We start from the raw sequence: 14807 nt of genomic DNA on the forward strand, positions 1-14807 counted from the left end.
GTCATAGCACACTGTTGGTGCAAAATAGATATCTACTGAATGTATGAACGAATGAAGAATGAATGAATGAATGAATGAGTCAATCAATTAATTGATTTTAAGTGACTGGTCCAATCTTGAATAGTTAAAAAGAGCCTAAAACTTTGGTCCACCATTCCTTCCACTGCATCATACCCCCTCTCCTCTTGCTAACACAAGGAAAGTTTAAGCTAATTGTCACATCTAATATAGACTTACAAGTACCTGATTACACTTCCTCTCAAGCACATGTAGAAATGTTGATTCCAGATTGCAAGGAAATATACTGAAATGAGGTTCATTATGATTAAGAACTACATATTCTCTTGTCTTTCTTTCTTCCTTGGCTATACTCCAAAGAAGGTTTAAATTTTACATTTCAAAACAGATTATTCCCCTGTTCCATTCCTGGAACTTTTCTCATTTGTTGAGAATCCTAGCAAATCACACGTAACCATACAATTGTGGGAAGAGTAGGACAGAATGTAATTTGGCGACAATTGCTTTACAAATCAGCCAGATATGTTATATAGATTGTGCACCACTTTTTCAGTAAGTATAGGAAGGAAAATACAGCAATCACGGAGTAAAGAGACTTCATTTTCCTTACAGCAGAGCAGTTTCTTAAAAAATCTGAAGGCTTCAATTGAGAGGACTCCTTTATCAAGCTATTGTTAGACCTCAGACTACAAGGTTATAACATTGGGCAGACGGAGAACAACATATAAAGCATAACAAGGAATAGAATGGCCACTAGAGAGGGCGGAAAGTCCAGGTTTTAGCCCTTTCCATAATATTTTAAGTATAATCACAGAGCAAGCTCTAGGCAAGCACTGAAGTAGAAAATGGTACAGCCTTATTCCCATTACATTTCTTTCACAAAATAATGATCCATTTCTTCTGCACTAAGGTCAGGAGAAGCCAAATAGTGCTGCATTACTTGATGAGATAACACCCTGAAGAATGTAACTTCAAGCATACCCCATTTATCAACTGGCATTTAAAAGCAGGTAAGATTTTACGCTTTAAAAGGAAAGACAGTCAACAGCTTGTATGTGCTATATTCATTTTTTAATGAATAGGATGCTGAGAGCAGTTCTCAAGTGTTTATTACACACATTTATAGAATCAGAGTAAGGATTAAAACCTACAGCCAATTCCTGAAACACTTACCAGTACCATCAGAGGATGAAGGAACCACCATGGGAGTTAGGGACATGAAACATAATGGATCAAATAAGATATTCATAAGGCCCTAACTACGGCCTTGATTTTCCTTATAACCAGTCACCAAACAAGTTGGATCCATTGCAATGCAATGGAACATGAGTGTTGTGCCATTCTCGTCAGTGTGGTTGTCATTAAAGGCATTTAAGAATGGAAATGTACAATTTCCTAATTTATCAAAGACTTATAAAAAAATGTATCCTCCATCCTACTCACCCTGTACCAATAAAATGCAGAGAAACACTACCTACCTCCATTACTGATGTCCACGTGAAGCTGCCCTGAAGACCACAAAGCCTTGGGCTGTGCACATACTTTCAGGGTTCCTCTAAGGGGGGCATCAGTGTGCTGGGAGAACGTATGAGAATCACAGAATTATGTGTTCTCCAGGTGCAAATCTCTTGGCAGCTTCCCTGTAGCAAATGAATGAAAGGATGAAGGCAAGTTTAAAATTGATCCTTGCATCCATATTTCCATATCGTCTTCTTCCCATTAAAAAAAAAATTGACATCATGCTTAATGCTGGTTCAACCTTTATTTTTAAAAAATTAATGCTGTTCCACAAAATTGTGAATATTTATTTTTATATATCAAAATCAGAGATTAAGTCATATAGCTTTTAACAGAACAAGTATAAAATATGTTATGACTTAATACAAAATTTAACGTGGAAACTACTTAGGCAATAAATGGCCTTAGTTATTGCATTTTCTGGCTAATTGGAGATGTAGCTGAAAAGCTTCTGTTTAAATGCTAATTGTCTTTAATGCTAATTTCTACACTGTATTAGTTGCTTTCCTGTCTTAGTAAGTACCTCGTATTAAAAGTGCTGTGTACAAGTTCACTTATTTCACAGGAGGAATGGGGAGATAGCACCCATGATAAGCAGTATACACAGTGTTACGGGAACGCAGACTAGAAGCAGAGGGTGCCCGTCACCTCAAAGAGGGTGAGGGTGTGGGGAGAAGGAAAGAAGGAGAGGGTCTCTGTTTCTAAGACAGTGCTTCTTAACCTTTTTTTATGGTCACAAATTCCTTAAATAATCTGATAAAATATAAATCCCTTCCCTACCAAACTGTATAAACAGATGAAATTTTGCACATAATTCCACCTGGTACTCATGAAACCTGGGTTATGTATTCTTAACTCCTGAAGTTCCTTTATTTACCAAATGCATAAAGAGTAATTTATTTCCTTATTTTCCTACTGTGTTTCCCTGAAAATAAGACTTGGTCTTATATTAATTTTTGCTCCAAAAGATGCATTAGGGATTATGTTCAGGGGATGTCATCCTGAAAAATCATGCTAGGGTTTATTTTCAGATTAGATCTTATTTTTGGGGAAACATGGTATTTTTCCAAAGGGTAACACACTTGGGGAAAAAAATTCCCATCTATATTTCTAATTAATAAGGCATTACTTTTAGCCTTAAGTTTTCTGAGTTATTTTTCTTCATAAAGTAGTTATTCAAATATGCTTTTTAAACTCCTCCAATACCCTACAAAGTAGAGGGGGAAAGCAGTGTTACTTATACTTCCTGGGTCAGGCAACAGGAGAGCAGAGTTAAGATGCAGAGATCAGACTACCACTCTTGCCCTCTGGCTTAGCACCCTTTCCACTAGGTCAGCTTTCCACTGCCCTCTGAGAACCTCACCCTGGGTACCCGTGGAGGTGGGGAAACTGAGATTTGGGTTTCACCCAGGACAGCCACTTGTTTCTTGGTTTTATACACTGGGTTTCTGTTTATGTTTTTGTTTAAATAGAGAACTAACTTGGCTGTATTAAATATTTCTTAATATATTTATTTCTTCTTTATTCCATATAGCATTGTTTACTGCAAAATATAAAGTATTATAATGTGAAAAAAAAGTCTGTAAACATTTGGATAAAATATCAAACTTATGATATGAAAACTATTTAAAGTTCATCATAAAAACCCAGAATAAAAGAAGGTAGGCCCCTGGCTTGGTAAGTAGTACAAATAAGTAATACAGGAGAAAGGAGTTTCAAGAAGAAATTCACATTCAACAGAGAAGACCAGTAAATGAAGGATTGGAAAGAATCCTTTGAATTTAGTAATTAAGAAGTCATTGAGGGCATTTTTTAAAGAAATAAAACGAAAAATCATCAGATTTGTTTGGATCCACAAAAGACCCCTAATAGTCAAAGCAATCCTAAGAAAAAAGAGCAATGCTGGAGGTATCACACTCCCTGACTTTAGCTTGTACTACAGGGCTACAATAATCAAAACAGCATGGTATTGGCAGAAAAACAGACACATAGACCAATGGAATAGAATTGAGAACCCAGAAATAAAACCACATAAATATGGACAGACAATTTTTGACAAAGAAGCCAAAAACATACAATGGAGAAAAGACACCCTCTTCAATAAATGGTGCTGGCAGAATTGGATAGCCACGTGCACAAGAATGAAACTGGACTGCTGTCTATCACTATGTACCAAAATTAATTCAAAATGGATCAAAGACTTAAACACAAGAACTGAAACAATAAACTGCATAGAAGAAAACATAGGTACTAAACTTATGGACCTTGGGTTCAAAGAGCATTTTATGAATTTGACTCCAAAGGCAAAGGAAGTATAAGCTAAAATAAATGAATGGGACTATATCAAACTTAAAAGCTTCTGCACGGCAAAAGAAACCATTGACAAAATAAAGAGGCAACCAACTGAATGGGAGAAAATTTTTACAAACAGTGCCTCCGATAAGGGGCTAATATCCAAAGTATACAAGGAACTCATGCAACTCAACAACAAGAAAACAAACAACCCAATTGAAAAATGGGCAGAGTACCTGAAGAGACATTTCTCCAAAGAGGACATACAAATTGCAAATAGACATATGAAAAAATGCTCAACATCACTAATCATTAGAGAAATGCCAATAAAAACCACAATGAGATATCACCTAACACCAGTCAGAATGGCGATCATCAACAAGACAAATAGTAACAAGCGTTGGAGAGGCTGTGGAGAAAAAGGAACCCTCATACACTGTTGGTGGGAATGCAGACTGGTGCAGCCACTATGGAAGGCAGTGTGGAGGTTCATCAAAAAATTACGAATAGAATTACCATATGACCCAGCAATCCCTCTCCTGGATATCTACCCAGAAAATCTGAAAACATTTATACATAAAGACACGTGTGCTCCAATGTTCATTGCAGCTTTATTTACGGTGGCCAAGACATGGAAACAACCAAAATGTCCTTCGATACATGAATGGATAAAGAAGTTGTGGTATATATACACAACGGAATACTATTCGGCGGTAAGAAAAGATGAAATAGGACCATTTGTGACAACATGGATGGATCTTGAGATTATAATGCTAAGCGAAATAAGTCAGACAGAAAAAGCAGAGAACCATATGATTTCACTGATATGTGGTATATAAACCAAAAACAACAAAAGAACAAGACAAACAAATGAGAAACAAAAATTCAAGGACACAGACAATAGTTCAGTGGTTACCAGAGGGTAAGTGGGGAAGGGGGTGGTAGATGAGGGTAAAGGGGATCAAATATATGGTGATGGAAGGAAAACTGACTTTGGGTGGTGAACACACAATGGGATTTATAGATGATGTAATACAGAAGTGTACACCTGAAATCTATGTAACTTTACTAACAATTGTCACCCCAATAAACTTTAATTTAAAAAAAAAAGATGGAAAAAAAGAAAGAAGTCATTGGGGGTGGGGGGCCAGCCAGATGGCTCAGTTGGTTAGAGTATGAGCTTTTAACAACAAGGTTACTGGTTCAATTCCCGCATGGGATGGTGGGCTGCACCCCCTACAACTAAAGAGTAAAAACGGCAACTGGACTTGGAGCTGAGCTGCACCCTCCACAACTAGGTTGAAGGACAACGACTTGGAGCTGATGGGCCCTGGAGAAACACACTGTTCCCCAATATTCACAATAAAAATTAAAAAAAAAAGAAGTCATTGGGAAACTAACTGAGGGCAGGTTAATAGAGTACATGGAGTATTGGAGTTGAAGAAATTTGAAACAGAAAATTCAAATGATGTTAAAATCCAGTGGGGAGAGGGGGATGCCTAAGAAGTAGGGCACCGAAGTGGAAAGAAAATAAAACTCAATAAAGTCAAGGTCACAACATAAAACGAGATAGTTGAAATATCCCAGGATGGCTGTTTGTGGAGTTGGGAGTAGATGAATAAGGTGCCAAAGTCTCCAGTGGGTGTTGGAGACAACTGGCCCACAAAAAGAGTAAGGAGGAGGGATAGAGCGTAGTGTGGTCACGTTGCCTAAGTGTTAAAAGAGGACATGAGGGGAAGGGTAAAATAATAGGAATCACCAAATGGGGAGCCCGGCTTATGCTAATCAACCCCGTCTCCCCACCACCAGCAGGCCTGAAGTATTGATTATGGGAAAATAAGTCATCCTCATTGGAGCTGAAAAGATATGGCATCTTGTAGGAAAGAAGGGTGAAGAGAATGTGCTATGATGTTGAAGAAGCAGAGGGTGTTCATTAAAATAGACCATAATTCCCAAGGACCCAGTCAGAAGGGCTGTGGGCCATTAAAGTGGGAGAGGCAGAGATGGGTAAGACTCTGAGCTGAAGAGTAGAGGGTATGGATAGAAGAGGTGATAGGTGATGGGGATGAGACATGCAGGAACTTGACAGGAAGCAAGGATGGAATTCACTGGCCTCAACCTCCCAACTCAGGCCCAGGTTGTTTGGGTGTCCGAATGGACCTGGCATCCTATGCGATTACTGGATCAGGATGGGGTGGGAGGGATGGTTGCACTTCCTAGCTTCCTGGCTGAGTTTCAATGCTTCCTCAGAGCAAATGGTTAGAAGGAGAAGTGAGATTTAGCAATTGAGAGTTTTGTCCTTAGGATGGTATGGAGACAAAGAGTCTGTCTCAGCATTTGCACATCTTTCTATCGACTTAGGGGTACTATTTTTCCCCTTGAATCACTATCATGGCACCTTTTTATAAAACTGGTTTTCATTTGCAAACTTGGCTTCTTTGATGTCTGTGGAAAACAAATCAGGTATCCCATCTCGATGCTCAGAAGTCAAGGAGCAGTAAAGGACAGGAGTGGAGAGGGGGAGGGGGAAGACCGTGGATGGCTGAGAGGATGGCTAGATGAGATGTCATCATGAGAGGGGCTGCTTGCTTTTTTCCTTCATTCCAAATTTTTCTTATTTCAGTGCAAAAAGAAAGAGTTCTCACTATACTTAGAGTCCCAATTGCTTTTTCTAATCAATCTCCTTTCTTCCAGAATCCTCAATAGTCTCCTCCACTATCTCCCTTCCTTCATCCATACCTTCATATGTATTAGGTATATTTGCCTGGGCAAAGCACTGAGCTTGATGCTAAAGGGAACATATCAGAATGTCCTTAGTATAAAAGGGCAATGACACCTGAGAAGCAATGGGGAAATAGAGCTCTGGAGATGGAGTAAGAAGTCCTAGGAGTGAGCCCTAGTCTATGCCATTTAGTTATTTTATGGTTTTGCACAAGATACCTAACCTGATTACCTCAATTTTCTCAGCCATCCAATGGAGATACATAATATACACTTCAGAAGAGTTTTATGGCAATTACAAGAGATATGTCAAAGTGCTTTTGAAATAATAAAACTCCGTGTTATGGAATATGGTAAGTGGAGCAACAAAGGTCCAAATAGAGTAGTTTGGATATTCATAGAAGAGAACACACTCCCCAGCACATGTTACAGCTGATACTTTCCTTTGCTTTTATTATTTATAACAGGTATAGAAAGACATAAAACCACAGCTCCGTGTAACAATCCCAGAATTTCTTCTCAGGTAGTCTACTCAGCTGTATTGTGTAAACTAAAATTTTAAGTCATAAATTCCCAGTAAATAAATTTTATTTATTGAGTGGGATAGATAGAAAACTTCCTGTAGCGATAGAAAAATCTTATATATCTTTAGCTTCTAACTTTTTTAAAAAAAAGATTTTATTGGGGAAGGGGAACAGGACTTTATTGGGGAACAGTGTGTACTTCCAGGACTTTTTTCCAAGTCAAGTTGCTGTCCTTTCAGTCTTAGTTGTGGAGGGTGCAGCTCAGCTCCAGGTCCAGTTACCGTTGCTAGTTTCAGGGGACACAGCCCACCATCCCTTGCGGGAGTCGAAACCGGCAGGCAACCTTGTGGTTGAGAGGACGCGCTCCAACCAACTGAGCCAGCCGGGAGCTCAGCTGCAGCTCAGCTCAAGGTGCTGTGTTCAATTTTAGTTGCAGGGGGCGCTACCCACCGTCCCTTGCAGGACTCGAGGACTCGAACTGGCAACCTTGTGGTTGAGAGCCCACTGGCCCATGTGGGAATCGAACCGGCAGCCTTCGGAGTTAGGAGCATGGAGCTCTAACTGCTTGAGCCACCGGGTCGGCCCCTAGCCTCTAATTTTTGATGGTGACAATGTGGCATCATTGAGTAAGAACTGAACTTTTTCCATGTCTTGCTATTCTGAAACCTGTTATGCCATTCTAAAGTTCCTTCCAACTCCAAAAACCTGAATACATGAATAACTTTTGAATGGTAGCAAGTTTTTACATTTGTGAGGAAAAGTCAACTCCATTACTATTTTATAATCTGAACAGAATTACAAAGGAATGTTGATTCCATTCAAAGAAAGGAATTTTATCTGAATTGCTTAGAGCACGCCTTATTCATATTTGTGAATCATAGGTCCAAAAACACAGACACAAAACTGTCAGAAAATGCAAATGTCTTTAGAAACACCTTTATGTGAGAAATCATTAACATAAGATGAATTGCATAGATAACGGCACAAGGAGACATTACTCTTAGAGCAACTTCCATATGATTTGCATTTATTTGAGAGAAATATTTGTAATGTGTATTGAATATTGGCTGTGTAGTAAATATAGCTACAGCCATTATACTTTTATTAATTCACTTCATCCTCACAACAACCCTCTGGGTTTGAGGAAAGGCAAAACTGTTTTCCACAGTGGGTGCACCATTTTTTTTTTTTAAACTTCCTTTTAAAGGGTTCAATTTGAACATTTTAAATAATTCAACACAGTATTTTGAGATGATGGTATTAACATAGTGCTTGATTAAAGATGAAAATCCTTGTAGGAACATATTAAGTTAAAAAATTACCTCAGAAGGTACGTAGGACATTGTCAAACTCAAGCTCAGAGTAGGAATGGTGGTTACCAGAGGCTGGGAAGAGGAGGAAGTCCGGGGAGGTGCTGGGCAAAGGGTACAAAGTTCCAGTTAGGCAGGACAAACAGTCCTAGAGATCAACTGTACAGCACAGAGCCTGCAGCCACCAATACTGTATTGTGTTCGTAAACATTTACTAAGAGGGTAGAGCTTATGTTATGTGTTCTTATCATGCACACATACGAAAAATAATAATGAGTAGAGGGTGGGAGGAAATTTTTGGAGGTAATGGATATTTTTATGGCATAGATTTTGGTGATGATTGCAGGACTATATATTTATCTCCAAACTCATTAAGTTGTGTATATACAATATGTACAGCTTTTGGTATGTCAATCATACCTCACCAGTTTTAAAAAATGGTAGGATGATATTTTTGAGACTCGAATATTTTGTTTTCTAACACCTTTTCTCCCAATAGTTTCAGTATCCAATGATGATTCTTGCCTGAGTCAATTATTACATGAGTAATTAAAGTATGATAATTTTCTAATTCTATCATTTCTAATATGTTTCATTTCTTAATATGCAGCAAACTATCTGGCTTTAAAAAACAAAAACTGCCTCAGGGCAAGTTGAGGCTTCTCAGTATGTGTGGAGAGTATGGAGCATAGATTTCCAAATGCTGATGTAACCCAGACATATCTGATTGGTCTAGAAAAGAAGGAGGAACAATCTTGTTGCGCTGTAGAATAATCACATACACATGAAAGTTGTTGAGAGAGTGCATCCTTACTCTCCTATTATAAAATGCAAAAAGCCTCATGATCTGGTCATTAAGATGGATGCTTCTCCCCCTGGAAAAAGTGACCAGAAAACACAATAAAATAGGAATATTCATGCTGCTGTAGCTATGAATCATACCTTTTCAATCAGGCGGTTGTCTCCTAGACATTTTAATTTAGTTTGAGCCTATTCTTGTCTGCCATATGTGGACCATATTCTAAATGAATGAGAACCTGCGGAAAATAAGAATGGCACACACAGAGCCCCCTGACTCCTGAGGGGGTGAACTCTGACATGACACGGAAGCCCGTTTAGGCCTCCACTTAAGGCCAACTTTTTATTGATGCATATTATCAACCAGAACCGAATGTTCACCCTTCATGTTTTCTGGTGTTGCACTTCTTGGAGGAAGATAATCTCTGTAGTTAACAGTCTGAATTTTTAAGCATGCTGCCTCCTCTCTCCTCTGCAATAGGTCGCTGTTCCGACCTCAGTGCCTGGGATTAGCAGAGACTGTTCTCAACTCCTTTCAGCTCTCCCCACCTGCTCTCGCCTGCTCACATCTGGGTTTCTGTCAAAATCCCACAGCTCTCATGTACACCTGGCTCAGGTTGTAAGGAGGCCTCAGATCCTTGAAAGGATCATCTCATTTCTCCTCCAGCAAATCTTTTGGCAGGACAAGGAGATATCAACAATCAAGATAGGAAACAAAATAAACTGTCCGGAAACTACAAGCATCTCTACCCCTCAAAAAATAAAGATTGCACACTGAAACTTCCTGAATTTTCAAATTATTTCATATTTGGAACATCTAGATACCCGAAATTATTGTGTTGGTTTGCTTTCTGCAGTGCAAACCCATGCTTTTTCAAAGAGATTCTTTCTATTTTAATACTCTCAACATGTGACCCATTAACTTTTTTTAAGGGTGATTTAAAAAAAAATCTAGTTAAAATGATATAAATTTTAGCATGAAGAGTTTGTCCAAAGAGTTAAGGTGGCCTTCGCCTTATGGACAGAAACTGCTGTTACAGAGTATGGGCTTGGGAAATCGAGGAATCTTGGGAAATTGTCAGAGAAATGGAAACACCCTTATCAGTTATAGTCCTAATTCCTAGCCCTCACTACACACACTTGAGCCTTCACCTAAAGACATGAATGACATTAAAAAGGGAGTCAAAGTACGTACTCATCTGGACGCCACTGTATTTGAGTGATGAGAACCTAACTCAAAGGAGCTGAGACACAAATGGACTTCACTGGCTCACAAAGATGAAAAATCAAGAGGCACATTTGGCAGATTGGATTCAGGAATTCAGACTATGGACTCTGGACTCTGTCTCTGCCTCTTTAGCCCTGCATGTAGCTTTATCCTCAAACAGGCTTTCCTTGCATGCCCAGAACGGCCACCATCTCCTCTCTGCTTATATAGTTCTTATAGGCAGAGATTTCAGAGAAAAGAAAACAACCTGCTCTTGCCTGGTGTCCAGGTTGTTAAATCCTTTCCAGTGACCTCTCTATAGCTCTCTATTGACTCCCTTCTCATTCTGCAGTTTCTTTTCCCCCTTAATTTCCATGCTACTGCATTATCTTTGTTCCCCCCTCTCTATTCTAACTTACTTCCTTTTCATGCCCCATAAATTTGGACATTTTCCAAAATGATGTGCTTACCCATCCTTTTTTTAAATTAGGAAATATGTATAATAATTAAAAATATATACAAATATATGTGCAATTAGTTTCACTAGAGTTTAATTTATAATAAACAAAATACCTCCATTTTAAGAGTATAGCTCATTGGCTTTGGGCAAATGTATAGTCATATAACCACTTCGATATCAAAAATATAGAACATTTCCATCATTCCTCCAAAATCTTTCATGTCCTTTTGTATCCAATCCTCTTCCCCATCTCTGGCCCCAGACAACCATTGATCTACTTTCTGTCATTATGGTTTTGCCTATTCTAGCATTTTATACAAGTAAAATCATACAGTGCATAGCATTTGTGTCTGGCTTCTTTTACTTAGCATGATAGTTTTGAGATTCATCGATGTGACATGCATTGGTAGTTCACTGCTTTTTACTGCAAAGTAGTATTCCATTTTATGTATGTACCACATTCTGTTTATCCATTCACCAGCTGATAGACACTCGGATTGTTATCAGTGCGGGACTAGTATGAATAATGCCACTATGAACATTCACGTACAAGTATTTATGTGGCCCTATGTTTCCATTTTTCTCTCATATAGACACACAAGAATGGATTTACTGAGTTGTGTGGGAAGTGTATGTTTAACATTATAAGAAATTACAAAATGGTTCCAGAGTGCCTGTACCATTTTGCATTCCCACCAGCAAGTTACTTCACTTTAAGGACGAAGTAAATGCAACACTACCATCAGAATGTTGTAGTTACTTCACATCCTTGCCAATACTTGGTATTATCTGTCTTTTTAAGTTTAGCCATGCTAATGGGAGTGAGTGTTATCCCCTGTGATTTTAATTTACATTTCTCTGATGACTGGTGATATTGAGCATCTTTCCATGTGCTTAATGGTCATTCCTGTATCTTCTTTCATGAAGTGTCTGTTCAAATATTTTGCCTACTTTTAATTGGATTGTTGGTCTTATTATTTGGTTGGAATAGTTCTTCCTATATTCTTTACACAAGGCCTTTCCCAGATACATGCCTCTTTTGCTAAAATTTACGTTCTATGATGACATGTTTGTTGTTTATTGTTGCATCCTCAATTCCCCACAATAGTTGGCATACAATAGATACTCAATAAATACTTATTAATAAGTGAATTAATTGATGAATTTCTAGATGTGCCTGGCACTCTGCAATGGAACATCAAAGACAGAATGGCAAGAAAAGACTTTGGATTATCTCCATCATCTGTCCCTACTTCTGGGATACAGGGATTTCACTGACCAGAAAAACATGCAGCAACCTCCATAGTGTGTCTTCTAAGCCAGCCTCCAACCTCAACCTCCAGTCCCCAAACCTTTGCTCTTTCTGCAAGCTTTTGTTTGTTAAACCAGCAGTGACCCAGCCAGGAAGCAATGGCAGACTCCCTCAGGGTTCCATCTTGGATTTAGTTGCCACAGGAAGAGTGGTGCAGGCCAGGGGTTCTCAAACTTCAGCATGTGTAACAATTCCCTGGACGGCTGATTAAAACATAGATTAGTGGGTCCCACCCCCAGAGCTATTTACTAATTCTCCAGAGAATTTGCAGTTCTAACAAGTTCCCTGTGATATGGCTGCTGCTGGTACAGAGATCTCACTTTGGGAACCACTGTTGTAGGCAAATGTTTATCAAATAAAAACTCTAATAAGGTCCTACCTCTGACATTCTAGCATGGTTCTAGAATATAGCAAGTGGTTCAGGAAAAGAATGCATTTCAATTCTTCATATTAACATAAATAAGTGTGTGTCAGGCACCAGGATTTATACACATCAACCTGATCACCTGGTGTAGATTTGAAAGAGGAAATCTGTCAGCAACTAAGGGCTCACAAAAAATCTTAAATACAAAAGGAGAAGGAGAAGGAGAAGGAGAAGAAGAAGGAGAAGGAGAAGATTTAAATACAATCCACATCATCTATTAGCAAACAAATAGTCCTATAAAAATATTCTAGGACTGGAGGGAAAGGGATTAGTATCCTGAAAATTCAATGGAAGAGGCACACCTACAACACCTACAGAAATGATTCTCTAGAGGAAAAGATACACATTTGGTCAAGGCCTGCTTGGTGTTCTCAACATATAGAGAACACATCCTCTCTGAAAATGGAGCAGGAAGCCATGGGAAATAATCAGAAGATCGGAATAAAGTATTTTGATTACATCCACTTTTGGGATAATATAGTTTGGCATTTACACTGCAGAAAATTAAATAAGTTATGAGCAAAACAAAGTCAAGAAGATCGCTCAGAATACAGAGGAAAATGATGAGATAACAGTGATAAAAGAGAAGATTATTGATATGAACAAGATGAGAGTAGAGATGAACTTCTAACTAGTACATATTGACAAAAGCCAGAAATGATCAAACAGAAATAACAATCAAAGAGATAAGAGAAACCTGTACTTCCATCAACATAGTGGACTAGATTTCCTTTTTTAAAATTTCAATATAAACATCCATCTATGCTAGATAAAACATAGCTACTACTCTTTTAAATGTATAACTGACCTTCCAAAAAAATAAGAGAAACCTTCAAAGACCCCCAAAAGGAAGCAGAAGCTACAACTCCCTTGAGATGTCACCAGTCTCAGCAACCAAAAAGTTTGGGTTGTGCCAATGCAGGGAGCAGAAAAATAAGGCTTCAGACCAATGCATTGCAGAATGTGGGAGATACAATTGAGATTTCATAGAAATGTAAAGCTATCAAAGGGTAATATCCTCAAAAAAGGTGGGAAAAGACTGCCCATCAACAATGGAATATGACATGGAAATTTGTATGTCTTAATCTAGGCTCCAAAATGGGGGAAATACCTTTTGTGTGAAGTCACAATCTTAAACCTGCCTTCATGGGATTTAGGATTCAAATACCTACTACCTGTGTAATTGGAGAACCCCCAAGACAAGAGCTTAAAGTGGTCATTGATGGGTAGAAACTCAGAACACCTGGACAAAGCAAGTTTAAGTCTTCTTGAAAACACAACCCAGATTTCCTAGAATAAAGCCTACCTCTTCAAACATGAATTCATAATCCAAAAATGTATAAAACTAGAATTCCTAAGTGGTGAGCAGAAATAGCCACAAACAATGGAATAGGCACCAAGAACTTTAACTTGGCGAACACTGTTCACCCTGCCTGGTGATTCCCTGAGACCCCTGTCCCATGCCACTTGCAGACCCACCCAGGCTGCTTCCAGTTGCTTTTCCATAAAAACAGTCTGTCTTGGCTCATGCTACAACTCTCCTAAAATCTCTCAAAGGTTCACAAATTCCCAATAAGCAGCATCTGGCTTTGGCATGTCCCATACCTTTTGCTGAGCAGCCTTAAGGACAGCTGGTCTCTGTTCACAGCTTGGCCTCTCTCAGGCACCTCCAAGCCCAGAACAGTGGTTGCCATCTGTGGATTGCTTTGTGGCTCATGCCCAGTAGTCCTTGGCAGGGCACAGGCTGTGGCTAAACTTGACCCACAGCGGGGCCCCTCCCAGGAGGCCCTGGGGTCGGCACGCTCAGTGTCCAACACTGGACCTAGCTGGAGCACCAACCAGCTGCCTCCAAGGGCGACACACCAAAAGGGCAGACTGAACAGGCACCAGGGCCCCACTAAAGCGAATCTTGTTCTGTAGGGTCAGCCTCTGCACAACAGCTCCTCCACTGTAGTCACTGCTAGTCCTCACAACCAATCAGCCTGAAGGTCAATTCCTAACCCCTGCCCCCATGACATGCAAACAGCAACCAAGGCTCAACTACAAGAGGAGGGCACACACAACCCACACAAGGGACACACCTGAAGTGCACAGCTCAGGGGACGAAGAAGACTGTGCCACTGAGCCCCACAGGACACCTACTACATAGGCCACTCTCCTATGACCCAGAGACATAGCAGCACTACCTAATACACAGAAACAAACACAGGGAGGCAGCCAAAA

General features: G+C 39.4%; 1 long non-coding RNA gene across 8 annotated transcripts in view; it reads right to left on the reverse strand.

Moving 5' to 3' along the window:
• The window catches only part of LOC148755078 (uncharacterized), a 129625-nt gene that overhangs the window by 98195 nt on the left and 16623 nt on the right, over positions 1 to 14807 (reverse strand). For all 8 annotated transcript variants that reach the window (XR_016019402.1, XR_016019398.1, XR_016019401.1 and 5 more), the window contains exon 2: positions 1497 to 1658. This is a non-coding gene — a long non-coding RNA (uncharacterized LOC148755078). The remainder of the gene's footprint in view (positions 1 to 1496; positions 1659 to 14807) is intronic.

This window comes from Rhinolophus sinicus, chromosome 16 (assembly GCF_057876585.1).
Source record: "Rhinolophus sinicus isolate RSI-liver-muscle chromosome 16, RSI-T2T, whole genome shotgun sequence".
Lineage (NCBI taxonomy): Eukaryota > Metazoa > Chordata > Mammalia > Chiroptera > Rhinolophidae > Rhinolophus > Rhinolophus sinicus.